The sequence below is a fragment of the Oryctolagus cuniculus genome, chromosome 7 (assembly GCF_964237555.1).
Source record: "Oryctolagus cuniculus chromosome 7, mOryCun1.1, whole genome shotgun sequence".
In the NCBI taxonomy this organism is placed as follows: domain Eukaryota; kingdom Metazoa; phylum Chordata; class Mammalia; order Lagomorpha; family Leporidae; genus Oryctolagus; species Oryctolagus cuniculus.
Window position 1 is genome coordinate 106,364,611 of NC_091438.1, and position 17,398 is coordinate 106,382,008.

General features: G+C 39.6%; 1 protein-coding gene across 5 annotated transcripts in view; it reads right to left on the reverse strand.

The window, feature by feature from the left end:
- The window catches only part of PDE4B (phosphodiesterase 4B), a 678,720-nt gene that overhangs the window by 177,093 nt on the left and 484,229 nt on the right, over positions 1-17,398 (reverse strand). The window lies entirely within an intron of this gene.

Below are 17,398 nucleotides of genomic sequence, written 5' to 3' on the forward strand. Positions count from 1 at the left end.
GAAATTTTAGACTACTTACCCCTGCAATTCTCACTGCATGAGGCAAAGCCCTGTTTAGTCACTGTAGAAGAATATCTTACATTGCTGCTCACAACAAACTTAATTGATGCCATTGTGCCAAATCCACAGGTAGAGGACCAATGTACCTTTACTGGATGGGAGAACTAGTGCCACAGAAGCTGGCTTCAGAGTGTACAGTGCCTCTCAGGATGAGCAAACCATTTTGAGGAGAAACAAGCCTGAAGCTGTCCCTGGAGGCAACATGATCTGACAAAAGAGAAAGGATATGAAGGGGAGAGAGGGGGAGGGGAGGGAAGGGAAAAGAAGAGAAGAGAGGAAGTACTAGGATAGCTTCAATTTTAAACAGGGCATTCAGCAGCAAAGCAGGCATCTGGGGGAACAATCTGGATATATGAGGTCAGGCTGAGGTAATGCAAGTGCAAAGGCAAGAACATGCCTAGTGTATCTGAGTAATATCAAGCTGGCCAGGAATCAAACTGAGTGAAGAGGATAGCAGCAGTGAAGGCAAGAGGGTAGCACAAAGTCATTTTCCATGTGGCTTTCATAAAGCATCTGTAAGGAAAACAGGCACCGAGGATAACGAAAGGTGCTACACCTGGGAAATGAGAAGGCCTGCGATGTCATCCGCCAAGATGCATAGAGAAGGTTCGGATTTGGAGGGAAAGATTGGATCACATTAGGTTTGAGATACATGATGTCAAATAGGCAGTGGATAGAAGAATCTGGATTTCAGTGATGACACACATGTTTTAAGTTTAGTTGAATGTTTCCAAGATTGATAACTCAAGGGTGGTCTGTGCAAGTGTGCACATTTTTGGAAATGTGGAGACTAAATCTGTGTTTGTATCTATCTAGTCTCAGTACACTGTAGTATATTTAACTGACAGCAAGGATGGAAGAATGTGGGAAGGATTCGATCAATTTATGTATACAAAGAGCACATTTCTGAGGGGGTATCCAGTAAATAACACATAATATGTACTGATACTCATCTTTCCAGGCACTTTGTTAGATAATTTGCATGTATTAATCTTTGCACTCAAACTATGAAATCTATCTTGCTTTAATCTCATTATATACATGAGGATTCTGAGGTCTACAAAACTTAGGAATCTTGTCCAAGATCACAGATGTGCTAAACTGCAAGATCTGAATTACTTTTTATTTTTTTATAGAAAACTTTCATTTAATAAATATAAATTTCAAGGGGCTGGCACCATGGCTCACTAGGGTTAATCCTCCGCCTGCGGCGCTGGCATCCCACATGGGCGCCAGGTTCTAGTCTCGGTTGTTCCTCTTCCAGTCCAGCTCTCTGCTGTGGCCCAAAAGGGCAGTGGAGGACAGCTCAGGTGCTTGGGCCCTGCACCCGTGTGGGAGACCAGGAAGAAGCACCTGGCTCCTGGCTTTGGATTGGTGCAGTGCCAACCGTAGTGGCCATTTGGAGGGTGAACCAACGGAAGGAAGAATTTTCTCTCCTTTCTCTCTGTCTCTCTTTCTCACTGTCTGTAACTCTACCTGTCAAATAAATAAATAATATAAATTTCAAAAGTACAACTTTTGGATTATAGTGGTTCTTTCCCCCATAACAACCCTCCCACCTGCAAACCATCCTATCTCCGACTCCCTCTCCCATCCCATTCTTCATTGAGATTCATTTTTAATTATCTTTATATACAGAAGATAAATTCTATACTAAGTAAAGATTTCAACAGTTTGTACCCACACAGACACACAAAGTACAAAGTACTGTTGGAAGACTAGTTTTACTATTAATTCTCATAGTACAATACATTAAGGACAGAGATCCTACATGGGGAGTAGGTGCACAGTGACTCTCGTCACTGATTTAACAATTGACACTCTTATTTATGATGTCAGTAATCACCTGAGGCTCTTGTCATGAGCTTCCAAGGCTATGGAAGCCTCTTGAGTTCACAAACTCCAACCTTATTTAAACAAGGCCATAATCAAAGTGGAAGTTCTCTCCTCCCTTCAGAGAAAGGTACCACCTTCTTTGATGGTCAGTTCTTTCCACCAGGATCTCACTCACAGAGATCTTTCATTTAGTTCATTTTTTTGCCACAGTGTCTTGGCTTTCCATGCCTGAAATACTCTCATGAGCTTTTTAGTCAGATCTGAATGCCTTAAGTGCTGATTCTGAGGCCAGAGTTCTGTTTAGAGCATTTGTGATTCTATGAGTCTGCTGTATGAATTACTTTTTCTTAACTTACATACTATGTGAGACTTACAGACTCAAAGATCTTAGGAAATGATGTAAATGTATTCAGTGATGCCTATTTTGAATATCTCCTCAGTAGTTACACATGGATGTCTAACAGGCATCTTAGACTCCAAATGACCAAAACAGAACTCCTTATTTTCACTACTAAACTTGCTCCTCCTTCAGTCCTTCTCATTTCTGTCAAATTCCCAGTTGCTCAAGCCAATAACTCAGAAATCGCCACTGATTCCTGTCTTTCGTCATCTGACAAAGTTCACCAGGAAGGCTGGATGGCTCTGTTTCCAATACCTACCCCATATTTGCTTTTCTGTCTCATTAATACCTCCAGTGTTCAGCTACATTACTATTATTGGTTACCTGGATTATTTTCGGTAGTAACTAGTCTTATTTCCATTCTTCGATGTGATGTACTAGAATAAAGCTTAAAAATATCAATGATATCATGCTTTAAGAGTATGTATGGCTGTCTATCACTTTTACAACCTGTCAGAGTCCTTGTGATCTACTTTCTGCTACCTTCTGGCCTTATTTCATACTACTCCTCTTCTTAACACATAATTTGCACTGACTTTCTTTTTCCTAGAACAAACTAAAATCTCCTTGATACAGGCTCTTTGCTCTCACTGTTGGCCCTGCTCAGCATCATTTCTCTGGTTCTTCACATCGTATCTTATTCATAGCATTGAGACATCGAGCAAAAGTCAGCTTTTCAGGACAACCTTCCTGGCCTTCACAATTTGCAAACATTCCCCACTACATCATTATGCTTTATTTATTCCATTGCATTTTATACTTGTTTGAAATTATCTTGATAATTTATTTATTCCATCAGAATACAGGATTCATAACATTTGGGACCGCACATGATATTGTTGTTTGCTATATTTCTAGTGCTTAGTGCAGTGTCTGACACATAGGAGACCCTCAGTAAAGATTTATCAAATAAAATTGATTGAATATAAGATAACATGAAGTGATTATTGGGGTTCATTATAAGGGAATTCAGACAAATTTCTTTAAAACAATCTGGGATTGGGTCAGGCGCTGTGGCTCAGTGGGTTAAAACCCCAGCCTGCAGCGCTTACATCCGATATGGATGCTGGTTTGAGTCCCGCTGCTCCATTTCCAATCCAGCTCCCTGCTAATGTGCTGGGATAAACAGCAGAGGATCACACAAGTGCTTGGGCTCCTGCATCCACATGGGAGACCTGGAAGAAGCTCCTGGCTCCTGGCTTCAGCCTGGCTCAGTCCTAGCTATTGTGGCCATGTGGGGTATGAACCAATGGGTAGAAGATTTTCCTTCTCTCTCTCTCTCTCTCTCTCTCTCTCTCTCTCTCTCTCTCTCCCCCTGTATGTGTGTGTCTCCTTTTCTTTCTCTGTAAGTCTGCCTTTCAAATTAATTAATTAATTTAATTAATTAAAAATAATCTGGGACTAAATAAAAAGATTTGTTGGAATTTATAATCTCTGAAATCCACCACTTTACCTCCTGACCTAATTATTCTAATCCATTCCATAAAACTGATGACCTGAAAACATAGAAGCAGAATGACAGTGAATTTCAGTATGTTAATGAGTACCTCTAATCTCATGAAGTGTATTTGCCCTGGATCTGCAATGCTTGCACCAACAGAAAAAATGTTCTAGTTAGTGAGGCTTTCTGTAAGACAAACATAATTCACACAATGCATGTGTTACTTCCTTCCCCTTATTGTGGAAATTATTAATTAGAAATTATTAAAAGTTCATTGAAACAAATTTTTGTTTTCAAACAAAAATAAAGAATTATAATCCCCAATCACCTGGAAAATCAAATAAATCTGGAGCCTCAAAAATAGTATAGGTTTACATAAATGAATAGAAGTTTATTCTAGAAAGATTTCACATTTGGGTAAGCATCAAATATTCCTTCCCTGGTTGCTGAACCCCAGCATTTAGTTTATAGCTTCTAGAGCCTAAGTCTAGATGGATCATGACTGGGATTGTGCTTCAAAGCCCATCAGGAGAAATACTATGGGAACTAGTGAATCTGTACTCAAGGAGATATGGATCTTCCTCATTTAATTCACTTCAGATCCACTTAATGGTGCAAGGGAGTTCATATCCCTCAGGGACAGCATTACAAAATATGATAATAGTGGCTGACATTTTGCCCAAAGAAACTTTTTATTTAATGAGTACAAATTTCATAAGTGCAACTTTAGGAATATAAGTGATTCTTCCCACCATACCCACCCTCCTACCACCACTCCCACCCCACCTCCTCCTGTCTCTCCTATTCCTTGTCCCATTCTCCATTAAGATTCATTTTCAACTAAGTTTATACACAGAAGACCAACTCTATACTAAGTAAAGATTTCAAAAATTTGCACCCACCCACACACACAAAATATAAAAAACTGTTTGAGAACAAGTTTTACAGTTAATTCTCATGGTACAACTCATTAAGGATAGAGGTCCTACATGGGGAGTAAGTGCACAGTGACTTCTGTTGTTGATTTAACAATTAGCACTCTTACTTATGACATCAGTGATTACCCAAGGCTCTTGACATGAGCTGCCATGGCTATGGAAGTCTTTTGAGTCCACAATCTCCGTCAGTATGTAGATAAGGCCCTAGTCAAAGTCGAAGCTCTCTCCTCCCTTCAGAGAAAAGTACCTCCTTCTTTGATGGCCACTTCTTTCCACTGGAGTCTCACTCACAGAGATCCTTTATGCAGTAGCTTTTTTGTCATAGTGTATGGGCTTTCCATGCCTAAAATGCTCTCCTGGGCTTTTCAGGCTGACCAGAATGCCTTAAGGGCTGATTCTGAGGTCAGAGTGCTATTTCGAGTGACTTTCATTCTATGAGTCTGCTGTTTGGACTGCTTGTCAAGTTGGAACATTCTCTCCTATCTAATTCTATCTATTATTATTACCAGACCCTTGATCTTATTTATATGATCCTTTAACACTTAATCCTATCTATATGATCACTTTAACACTTAATATGATCCTTTTAACACTTAAGATGACATTTTTATCACCCAGCTTAATGGGATTTGGGGTCCCATGGCAAGTTTTTAAACTGTACTCTTAGATGTAAGTCAATAGGAATGTATACAGAACTATAAAACTTTACAGTTACAACCTTCCTCCTCTCTCTCATTCCCACTGTTATTTTTTACTGAGATCTATTTTCAATTGACTTTATACACATGTGATTAACTCTATGTTAAGTAAAGAGTTCAATCAATAGTATGAAGAAGAGAAAAGAAAAAAAATTGTTCCTTGACAATCAAGACAAGTCATTGCTTTTCAAAGTGTCAGTATCACTTTTACAGATTTCCTTTTAGGTGCTCTGTTAGTTATCACAGATCAGGGAGAATATATGGTATTCATCCCTCTGAGACTGGCTTATTTCACTAAGTATGATGTTTTCCTGTTTCGTCCATTTTGTTGCAAATGACTGGATTTTTCTTTCACTGCTGTGCAGTATTCCATAGAGTATTTATCCCATAATTTCTTTATCCAGTCTTCAGTTGACAGGTATTTAGGTTGATTCCATGTCTTAGCTATTATGAATTGAACTACAATAATCATGGGGGTAAGTGGCTGACATTTGATGTAGTAGTTAATATGTCTCTGTCCTATACTGAAGTAACTGGGTTCAAGCCCAGGCCCTGGATTCCAACTTCAGTTTCTGCTAATGAAAACCCTGGGAGGAAGTATGTAGGTGATAGTTCAAATGGTTGAGTGCCCACCTCCCATGTGAGAGACCAAGATGGAGTTCTTAGCTCCTGGCTTCATCATGGCCCAATTCTGGTCATGAGGGTATTTGGGGAAGAGGGCTGTCTCTGTGTGTGTCCATCTCTCTCTTCTGAAGTTAAAAAAGACAATAAAAAATGTGAGAGTGGAAAAACATTTGAGTTCACACTAATAATGCAGAATTCTTAGAAATACTAGGTACTGATTAGAGTAAGATGAAGACTGACAATGTGCTATAGATTTTGGCAAAAAGGGTGATTCTGATGATGTAGCTTCCACTTAGATATAGTGGACAAAAATCTGATTGAAGTGAGCTGAGGTAATAAATGGAGGTAATAAAACAATAAAACAGACAACTTTTTAAAGAGTTGTGTTGTGAAGGGCAGGCTAGACCTGGAACAGTAACTGCAGAGGGTTCTGGAGTCCATTTAAGCTTCTTTGATTTTGCACTTGTGTGTTTGAGAGTGGGACAAATTGATGCTCAAGCTCAGGGAGCAGAGAGATGTTAGGTGTAAAGTCCTCAAGGAGGTGAGATGGAATGGTATTGAATGTACAGTGGAGATAGTGTACTTGGTTCATGGATTTGTATCCAAACAAAAGGCAGTACACATGGATAGATTTTACAACAGCTAGATAATGGGCTCTCTTGTGATTTCTCCTCTTTCAGTTGTGGTGAGCAGATGCACATAGTTTTCGAGGTTTACAGAGGGGTAAGATGGTATAAAATTGTTTGGGAGGGCTGGGAGCATTAGAGGACACAGGCATGCAATAAAATTGCTCATCTCATCTTTGTGGTCATCAATTTAGAATGAGGCCAATAAGTGTGGTTGAGTACTTTTCTCCATCCATGTTCAGCTGCCTCTTTTGATAACTCTAAGTATACAAGAATTGATATAACCAGCTCTGAAATTTTACCAGAATTCTGAGGAGTAGTTAGGGGTATTTAAGAGGAGTGATTTTAATTACAGACATTGGAATCTAAGATGCTATGGAAAGAAGCAATGAATGCATGAGAGGGGCTGAGGGAAGTGAGGAATAGTGAAAGTGGTAGAGTCTAGGAAAAGCAAGTGGCACTGAGTTTAAGTTTAAACAAAGAGGGATAGAGAGAAAGATGGCAAGTAGGAGTCGGACAGTGGAATGTTTGACATCAGAGTTGTGGAGACCAGTTGTTGATAACTAAAAGTTCGAGGGAAGGTATGGCAGGTGGTTTTTGGCATGGAAGAAAAGATTATTCAAAGTGATAGCAAGTAATGATAAAACTAGGGTATTCAACACATCACCTACATGGAGGTAGAAGCCATCACAAATAATGACACAATCTTTCGGTAGACACAGTGAGCCAAGTGCTACACTATTCAGTGAATAAGACGGCATGTGGATGAGTACGCCAAAGACGGGTAATAGGCTGTGTAACCTGATAGCATGCAATTCAAAGGAGCCAACTTTTTTAAAAATGAAAGCTGGGGGTGGGATGGCAAATAATAAGATGGTCTCTAAGCAGCAATGACATCTTTGTGCCTCTTCCACTTCTAGACACTACAGTTCACTGAATGAATATGAAGGCAACAACGGAAAGAAAGTAACTCCTAAGAACACCTCAAGGGTAGTGCAAGGGACAAGGGGGAAGCAGCTGTCTGTCTGAGCAAGGAAAAGGAACAATTAGGATAGACTGAGAATTGGGGACATTGCAAGACTAAATTCCTGCAGCATGGTGGAAAGATTAGGGGAGGTGAGTTTGTGTTAGAGGGTGTGACAGGTCCTAGGGGGCGACAGGTCAGGGTGATTATGGGAGATTTGGTTGCTCATGGTAACCGAGGGACATTCATGTGAGACAAGTTGTAGTTAGTCCTGAAGACTTATAGGTGAAGCTGAGTAGTTAGCTCTTACGAATGGTCCCTCAGGCTGTTTGCTGTGATGAGCAGGGAGATTTTGCTCAGAATCTTACCCATGATGGCATCTTCCATCCTTCCCTATCTCATTTTCCTGTTAATAGCTCATAGCATGCATCACTACCCGACATTTCATTATTTATATATTTATTTCTGCCTCTAGCATGTGCTCCAGAAAACAAACCTTGTCAAATTTTGTTTACTGCTGGATCCCTATTGACTAGACTATACCTGACACACAGTGAGCACTCAGTGAATATATGTTCACACTCATGCATCCTTTAAAAAATGATAATGAAGAAAAAATCCTATTTGAAGTAGTCTGAGCTCACATGTAGAAAAACAAAGCTGTTTAGGTGATCTTTTATTGTGCCTTTATTTAAAAATCATTTCTAGTGATCATTACCAATAATCTTTTAAATAATATTTAAAATATTTTAAAAACATTCTTAACAACCACCAATATGATGATTTTTTTTCATCAAAGATGAAGGCTTCTATCAATAAAGGACTATAAATCTTTGTGATGGGGATAGGAATAGAGGACCATGTATTCTTGTTTTTAAAGTTTTATTTAGGGACCAGTGCTGTGGCATGGAGGGTGAAGCCATCACCTGCAGTGCCAGCATCCTAGATGGGTGCTGATTCAAGTCCTGGCTGCTCCACTTCTGATCCAGATCCCTGCTATGGCCTGGGAAAGCAGTAGAAGATGCTCCAAGTTCTTGGACCCCTGCACCCATGTGGGAAAACCTGGAGGAAGTTCCTGGCTCCTGGCTTCAGATCAGCGCAGCTCCAGCTTTTGAGGCAATTGGTGAGTGAACCAGAGGATGGAAGACCTCTCTCTCTCTCTGCCTCTCCTTCTCTTTCCCTATGCAACTCTGACTTTCAAATAAGTAAATAAATATTTTTAAAAAGCTTTATTTATTTATTTATTTATTTGAAAGGCAGAGTTACAGAAGGAGGGAGATATAGAGAGGGAGAAAAATCCTCCAACCACTGGTTCACTCTCCAAATGGCCTCAATGAAATCAGGAGCTGGGAGCTTCAACTGGGTCTTCCATGTGGATGGCACGGGCCCAAACACTTGGGCCATCTTCTGCTATTTTTCCTAGCCATTAGCAGGGAGCTGGATCAGAAGCAGAGCAGCTGCCAAATGACCTGGCACGCATATGGGATGCTGGTGTCACAGGAGGCAGCTTTACTTCCTACACAACAGTGGCCCCATGTTTTCACATTGTATAATATTATTCTTACAATTCCATGAGGTATGTTTTATTATTCATATTGAACAGTGAAAAAATTGAGGATCAGAGGGGTTGAAAATGTTCTTAAGATCACATAGTGGCCTGTGCCGTGGCTCAATAGGCTAATCCTCCGCCTGCGGTGCCTGTACCCCGGGGTTCTAGTCCCGGTTGTTCCTCTTCCAGTCCAGCTCTCTGCTGTGGCCCGGGAAGGCAGTGGAGGATGGCCCAAGTGCTTGGGCCCTGCACCTGCATGGGAGACCAGGAGAAGCACCTGGCTCCTGGCTTCGGATCAGCACGGTGTGCTGGCCGCAGTGGCCATTGAGGGGTGAACCAACGGCAAAGGAAGACCTTTCTCTCTGTCTCTCTCTCTCTCACTGTCCACTCTGCCTGTCAAAAAAAAAAAAAAATCACATAGCAAGTACAACTGCTAACATCTGAAGTATTTAAAATTCCTATGTTCTCTTTTAGTCCATCGAATTTCACACACACACACACACACACACACACACACAAAGGAAACTGAACCACTGGAGGCAGCATGGAATCCAGGCCTCAGGAAAAGAGTAGAAAGGAATCAACTCTTGTTAGGTACTTATTATTTCCCAAGTCTTTTTGTTAGGAAACACACATACAGTGTCTCATTTGAACTTTGCAACAATACAAAAAATTAGATGTCATCATTGGTTAAAGGTGAGGAAATTCAGCTCACAAAGAGATTCCATTCACCCTTGGACTAGATGTGAAGTGTGAAGTGCTGATTTGGGGTGCAACAGTCATGAAGACTGACAAGGAGGTTTTGAAATTGATAGCAACAACCATGATTATAGAACAGAAAGCTGGAAGGATGATGGCTTGCTGAGGACTTCTCAGAGCTTCCACAATAGACCTGGGTTACCTCATCTGAGAGAATAAACTTTTTAGTGTTTAAATCATTATTAATTTAGAATTTCCTAGATATTCAGCCAAAACTAATCTTAATGTAGTTATGATGATAGAACAAAACTTGTCAAAGCACATATTATCTGAAATCCATCTTTGCACATTAAAAATAATTACTAAAGGAAAATTCAGTGATTTTTTTGATAATATTAACCACAAGGAAAAAGGGAAGGTGAGAGGAATGATGATGAAAGGTAGAAGTGTCAGAGGAGAGGAGAATAGATTTTGGAACAAAGTTCCTCAGGGATCTTATCTATTTGAAAATAATAAGAGAGAAAACATGGAAAGATATATATATATATATATACACACACTATATATATATAATCAGGAAATTTGGCTTAAGTATTATTGTATTGCTTAATTACCACATGATTTGGGAGGATTTATCTAATGTATTTCATCCTTAATTCCCTAATCTATAAAAGAGCTATAATACTAGACACATTCTTAGAATGCTATTGCAAAGATTAAGTTGCATAATGTTTTACATTTTTTATGAAAAATGAAGTACAGTGAATTTATTGTTTTGGTGTCCCAGCATTCATTTCCTGTTGTTTTTGTTTTTGTTTTTGTTTTTGTTTTTGTTTTTGTTTTTAATAGGCAGAGTGGACAGTGAGAGAGAGAGACAGACAGAAAGGTCTTCCTTTTTTTCCATTGGTTCACCCCCCAGTAGCTGCTGTAGCCAGAGTGCCACGCTGATCTGAAGTCAGGAGCCAGGTGCTTCTCCTGGTCTCCCATGTGGGTGCAGGGCCCAAGCACTTGGGCCATCCTCCACTGCCTTCCCGGGCCACAGCAGAGAGCTGGACTGAAAGAGGAACAACTGGGACAGAATCTGGCGCCCTGACCTGGACTAGAACCCCAGGGTGCCGGCGCCACAGGTGGAGGATTAGCCTACTGAGCTGCAGCAACGGCCTCATTTCCTGCTTTTAATAATGTCCCAGTTTGTCCTTAACCAATTCCATGTTCCCTGTTAGATAAAGTCTGATACCATAATAAATAATTATAGATCCTATACAACCTAAATAAAGGGCTTGCAGGTGATCCCAGGTAGTCCAAATAAATGCCCTATCTTTGAATATTATATCCTGGCTAGAAGAATTAAGAGGGTAAAAGGTGGCCAGAGATCCTTTCCATCCTAGTGGGGCTGGCCATTGTCAGATGGCTGTGGTTGGGAGGCCTTTCTGGAAGGTCCTGCTCTTTGTCTCTAGGGCTACCTTGATTCTTGTCTACTTCTAGGGCTGCCTCTCTAGGCTCCCAGTGAATGTAGATTCTCCCAACATCATTTCCATATAGCTTCCTTTGTTTAAGATAGCAAAGTCAATATCTGTTGTGAGAAGGCAAAATGCCCTGATATATTCATATATATATATATATATATACACACACAAATACTGTTATTGCTATTGCTACTACTAATATCAGCAAAAATAACATGTCTGCTTGCCACTTTAGACAGAAATAGCCAAGAAATAATTGGAAAAATAAATGAAGGTATCAGCTTCATGTCATTCCCTCGTGCCCTGGCAACATTTTCAACTTCTTCTCCTTCAAGGGACTATCAATTCCAATCAATGTTATTACCCATCTCCAGAAAGCTCTTGGCAACAATTCTTAGACACCTTTCTAAAGCTCTAAATTTGCCAAATCAGTCACAGTAAATCCAAGCCTATGCCATTAAGAACAGTAGCAGAGGGAAAATCAGTTCAAAATGTGAGTGAGGAAGTATAAATCACAGATAAAAAGATAAATTAGCAAGCTGAAAGAGCAATGGCTTGAAAAGGTAACATCCATTCTAATGTATAATGCAAAAGGCGCCACTGTCATCATCTGTCTTAGCCTGCAAGCAGCATACATGGCTTCTTCACAGTTTCAATGATCAGCTTTGATAACTAACATCTGCATTAAAAGTCCCTCAACTTCATCCGGCATTAAGACGATGCTAATGTACCAGGCTCCTGAATGTCTCCCATTTTATCCCTTGAAACTTATGAAGAGACAATTTGGAAACTATAAAATGTTTTCTCACTCTAATGGAAGGGGGGTGAGGCTAAGAGAAAAGAACCTGAACAAAGAAGTACTGAATATTAATCTAAAGTTACAGTGCTTTGAAGTAGAAGGAGATCAAAGTGCATTCTTGTTATCAGCTACTCTGCTCTTCTCTCTCGATAGTAAGTAAAACATCCAATGTTACTGGCAGCTTTCTGTTCAGACCCAGACTACCTCCTGGGCTTCAGATACTTCATGAATTTCCCCCTTTCTTCCCTTTTCCTAGTTTCCTCTGTCATTAAGTAGTCTTCCTCTCCATCCCTTGGGAATTTTTTCTTAGTTTGTAATTTCTTCTTGCCTTAGAAGATAAGTATAAAGGTCATTCATATGAGTTACCATGTTAATCATTTTTATAGGACAATTGTCAACAGGTCATAAAATCATATATTATAGAAATTGTAAAGTTTTCAAGAACCGTATGAAGTATGCAACTGTGGTTCTTCCTACTAACTCTCTTACAGACAAGGTGATTAGAGCCCTATTTACTCTTCTACTGATTTATTTTTTTTAATTTTTTTAAAGACTTTATTTATTTATTTGAGAGGTGGAGTTATAGACAGTGAGAGGGAGAGACAGAGAGAAAGGTCTTCTTTCTGTTGGTTCACTCCCCAAATGGCTGCAACAGCCAGAGTTGCGCTGATCCAAAGCCAGGAGCCAGGTGCCTCCTCCTGGTCTCCTATGAAGGTGCAGGGGCCCAAGAACTTACGCCATCTTCTACTGCTTTTCTGGGCCACAGCAGAGAGCTGGATTGGAAGAGGAGCAGCCGGGACTAGAACCAGCGTCCATATGGGATGCCGGCGCCACAGGTGGAGGATTAACCTACTGCGGCACGGCACCGGCCCCTCCTTCACTGATTTATTAAGAATGAGACTCATCTCCATCCATATTCTTCATGTGATTTTTCTCTCTGAAAGTTCAAGCAGGGCCCCTGCTCGAGAACAGTCTTTTTGCCAGTACTTGAACTGACGATTTCCAGCCTATTATTTTGTTTTATTTGGGAATTTGACCTCTGTCTTGACAAAACAAAGTAGCACCCCTTCAAACAATATTGCCCAACCCAGAAATCATTAAAACATATTTCAACATAAAATTGGAGTGTAAAATGCAAATATAGACTGGGAACAACAAAAAGGAATAATATTACATTTTTTTGCACTTCTCTGGGTTTCAATTTTCTCTATGATTTGGTCTCTATCACCAAAGATACAATTGATACAGATAGTGGTGATACACTTTGTGACCACTACTGAAACCACGAGTTAGTAAAATGCTATCATGTGTTAAATGATATATCAACCCTAACCATTTCTGCATAATGGTTTACTAACCAATTCCAATCTCTGTGAAACTTCTTTTTCTCTGTGTTAATTTTTTAAACTTATTCATTTATTTTGAAAGGCAGAGAGTCAGAGACAGAAAATCAAATCCACTGGTTCACACCTCAGATGTCCATAATAGCTGGAGCTGAGTCAGGCTGAAGTCAGGAGCCAGGAACTCAGTCTGGATCTCCTATGTGGGTGGCTGGAGCTTAACTATTTGAGCAGTCAGCTCTTGCTTCCCAGAGTGCACATTAGGAGGAAACTGGAATCATAGCCAGAGCTAGGACTCAAACCTAGGCATTCTGATATGGGATGTGAAGTCCCAAGAGGTGTTTTAACTGCTGTGCCAGAAGCCTACTCCACACCTATCTTTTGAAAAAGACAGCTACTGGTATTCTTATAATGGTATATAATCTTTCAACCCAAACTTATTTAAGGCCATAAAGTTCTAGGATTTTGCTATCTACTAAGATGAATGAATATCATATTTGCTCTTAAGAACATTGCATCCAGTGATAGAATCACATGAGCACAAGGACCTGACAGCAGATTTCTTCCAAGATCCCAGGATTCTGAAGGCTAGAGAGATCTCAGGGCAGTCATATGAAGTTCAAAATTTGCTGGGCTAGTGACAGGTGGTGAGCACAATATTGAAAAGGATTGATTATCTAGGAGGAACATAACTTTTGGTAAATAGAAATAAGACTATTAAGGAGAAGAAACAGCAGTAATCACTGAGCCTTAAGTATGACTGGTGAGTCATCCTCCCACGCCCTTCCCTTGGATTTTCCAGACAGCTGGGAACGAGAAAGACCGTGTGAATCTTGAGTTTATTCCACAGTGGAAGACTGGGGACACTCTCATGTCTCATTCATGGTGGCTGGAAATCCCTGGTTTACTGACTCTGCCCTTGGACTTCATGAAGATGCTCTCTTTGTCAGTGCTCCTAAGATCTCAGTTGATTCCAGCTGGAAGTACCACAGTTTCGTCTTTGTTTCCATCTAGTAGTTAGGTGCTCCTGTTTTGGATGGCCATTGAATCTTCTTGGTTGTCCTTTGTCTTGGAGAATCAGCTGCTAACTTACAGCCAACAGCCATACAGAGGTGTTGGGACAATTATCACCAGACTAATGCTGCTTACTTCAATGCTTTCCTTTCTTTTAATTTTTCCCCCTTCAATACACTTGACATAAATGTTATGAGATTAATCTTTCTGTCATCCACTTCTAAATAAGCCACTTGCTTCCTCAAAAATCTGTCAGTGTCTTCCCATGCCTATCAGATTCTTCATCAGTCCATGAAAGTTCTAGATGATCTGGACTCTAACTGCTTTTCCAGCTGTGCATTTTTGTGTCTTCTCTTTTTAATTCTTAGGCCACGACTAAACTGAATTTCTCCAGTTGCATGTAAACAACTCCATTTCCTGCCTCTGGGTCTTGCCTGTTATTCTAAAACTTGGAAAGAACTTCATCTTTCCCACTATTCAAATATCAGCCATCCTCCAAAGATCTTTTTGAGTATTATCTTAAGAAAACATTCATATTCTATCTCAAGTAATACTGTGTGAATTATAAACATAATTTTCTTTGAATTAATCAAAAGATATTCAATAAACAACTACTATATAGCACAGTACTAGTCATGATACTTAGGATTTAGATAGTTACTGTTAAGAAATCCATCATATAATGGGAGAGTTATATAAATAGTTAGCAATACGTATTTATTCAGAAAATGTGGTTGCTATTCTACTAGATACCAGGAACACACAAGTTATATTTTTTGGAAGTTGAAATGCAATTTACCATTTATTTTTATTCTTATCTAGGTCATAGCAAAAGAAATATAGCCCATTTTTTATCTAGAGTTGGAAACACTCTCTTAAATTTTATAGCCTCATCTTTGGCAGCATTTTGAAAATAAATGCACCACTATAGTTTGAAAATGAAGGTATAATTTGGAAGTAGAAGAAGAGCGAGAGAACAGAATCACAGAGGATAATTTTTTAGAAATTTAAGTATGGAAAAATCCAGTGATTTCACAAACTGGCCCAAAACCACTAATTTAAGGAGTTATAAACATTCTCTTTTTTCTTATGTTCTAGAAATTATACCCAGTGTGCTGGCATTAATTGCTGCTGAAAATATGGCCTTAAGCCTGCATCCTGCTCTTTCATCTACATGGTGCCTTAGAACAATTACAGACCCACATAAGTATACAAGTTGCATTGGATCTTAGGAATCAGGGACAATTCAGTGCTTATCAACTTCAATTCTATGGGAATCCCTAAGAAGTAAACTCAGGTGAGATCAGGATCTAGGAAAGCACTTAATAGAACTCCAGGGATATTCTTCCCAGCTTTATCCAGAGAATTGCAATTTCATTAATAGTGCTTAAATTTCTGAGTAAGATCTTTTTTTCTAAAAGAAGTTACTGTGGTTAAAAGAGTAAGCTTGAAACTACCAATCTAGGCCAACTCTTTCATTTTTCGACGAAAAATCTAAGGCTCAGAAAGTTAATGGATCTTGCTAAAGGTTACACAAAAGATGTGGCAGGAAAATACTCAGTAACTCAATGTCCAATCCCTTGTCTCTGGATATTCCTCAAAGGATTTTAGAGAAAGAAAGGATAGAGGAAGGGGGAGAAGAAATAGAGGATATAGATGGCTAAGTTGGTGGATGGATGAATGGATGGATGATTAAGTGAAAATATAAATGCATGAATATTAAGGACATTCAGACATTCAAACCAGTACATCCATGCTAAATTGTACCATGGTTCTTGAGAGAAAATGGATTGAGCATCAAAGAACCTGGATTAAATATCAGTTCTGCCATTTACTACTTATAAAACCTAGGAAAGTTCAACTTTTCTCAACTTCATTAAAAAAACACATTTATTTATTTATTTGAAAGGCAGACTACTGAGGCAGGGGTGGTACACACACACACACACAGAGAGAGAGAGAGAGAGAGAGAGAGAGAGAGAGAGATAACAGGGCTGGGCCAGACTGAAGCCAGGAGTCAGAATCTCCATCAGTGTCTCCCATTTGGGTGGAGAAACTCAAGTAGTTAAGTTGCCACTGTTGCTTCCCAGGAACATTAGTAGGAAGCTGGATCAGAAACAGAGTATCCAGGACTTGAACAAGCACTCAGACACAGGATGCAGACATCTTCAGTGGAGGCTTAACCAAGTGAACTACAACCCCATCTCAACTCCACTTTTGTTGTTGTTGTTGTTTTCAACTGTAAAATGGAGCTAATAGATTCCCCTCATGGTTATAGCAATATATAAATGACATATACTTTGGAAGATCCTAGGTTCAGTTACCCTATAAAGGAATTTTATTGGATACTCAAAAAATAATTGTTTGGCAAAATTTGAGTGATCCGACATGGAAAACAGGATACACAGTAGACTCATGGAATGGCAGATGTCCTAAACAGCACTCTGGCCTCAGAATCAGCACTTAAGGCATTCAGATCTCTCTGAAGAGCCCATGAGAGTATTTTAGGCATGGAAAGCCAAGACACTCTGGAAACAAACAAACAAACAACCTAAATGCAAGATCTCTGCAAGTGAGATCTCAGTGGAAAGAACGGGCCATCAAAGAAGGAGGTACCTTTCTCTGAAGGGAGGAGAGAACTTCCACTTTGATTATGTCATTGTCTAAATAAGATCAGAGCTGGCGAACTCAAAAGGCTTCCATAGCCTTGGCAACTCATGACAAGAGCCTAAGGTGATTACTGACACCATAGACAAGAGTGTCAAATTGTTAAGTCAACAACAGGAGTCACTGTACACTTACTCCCCATGTAGGATCTCTGTCCTTAATATGTTGTACAATGTGAATTAATGCTATAACTAGTACTCAAACTGTACTTTACACTTTGTGTTTCTGTGTGGGTGCAAACTGTTGAAATCTTTACTTAATATATTCTAAATTGATC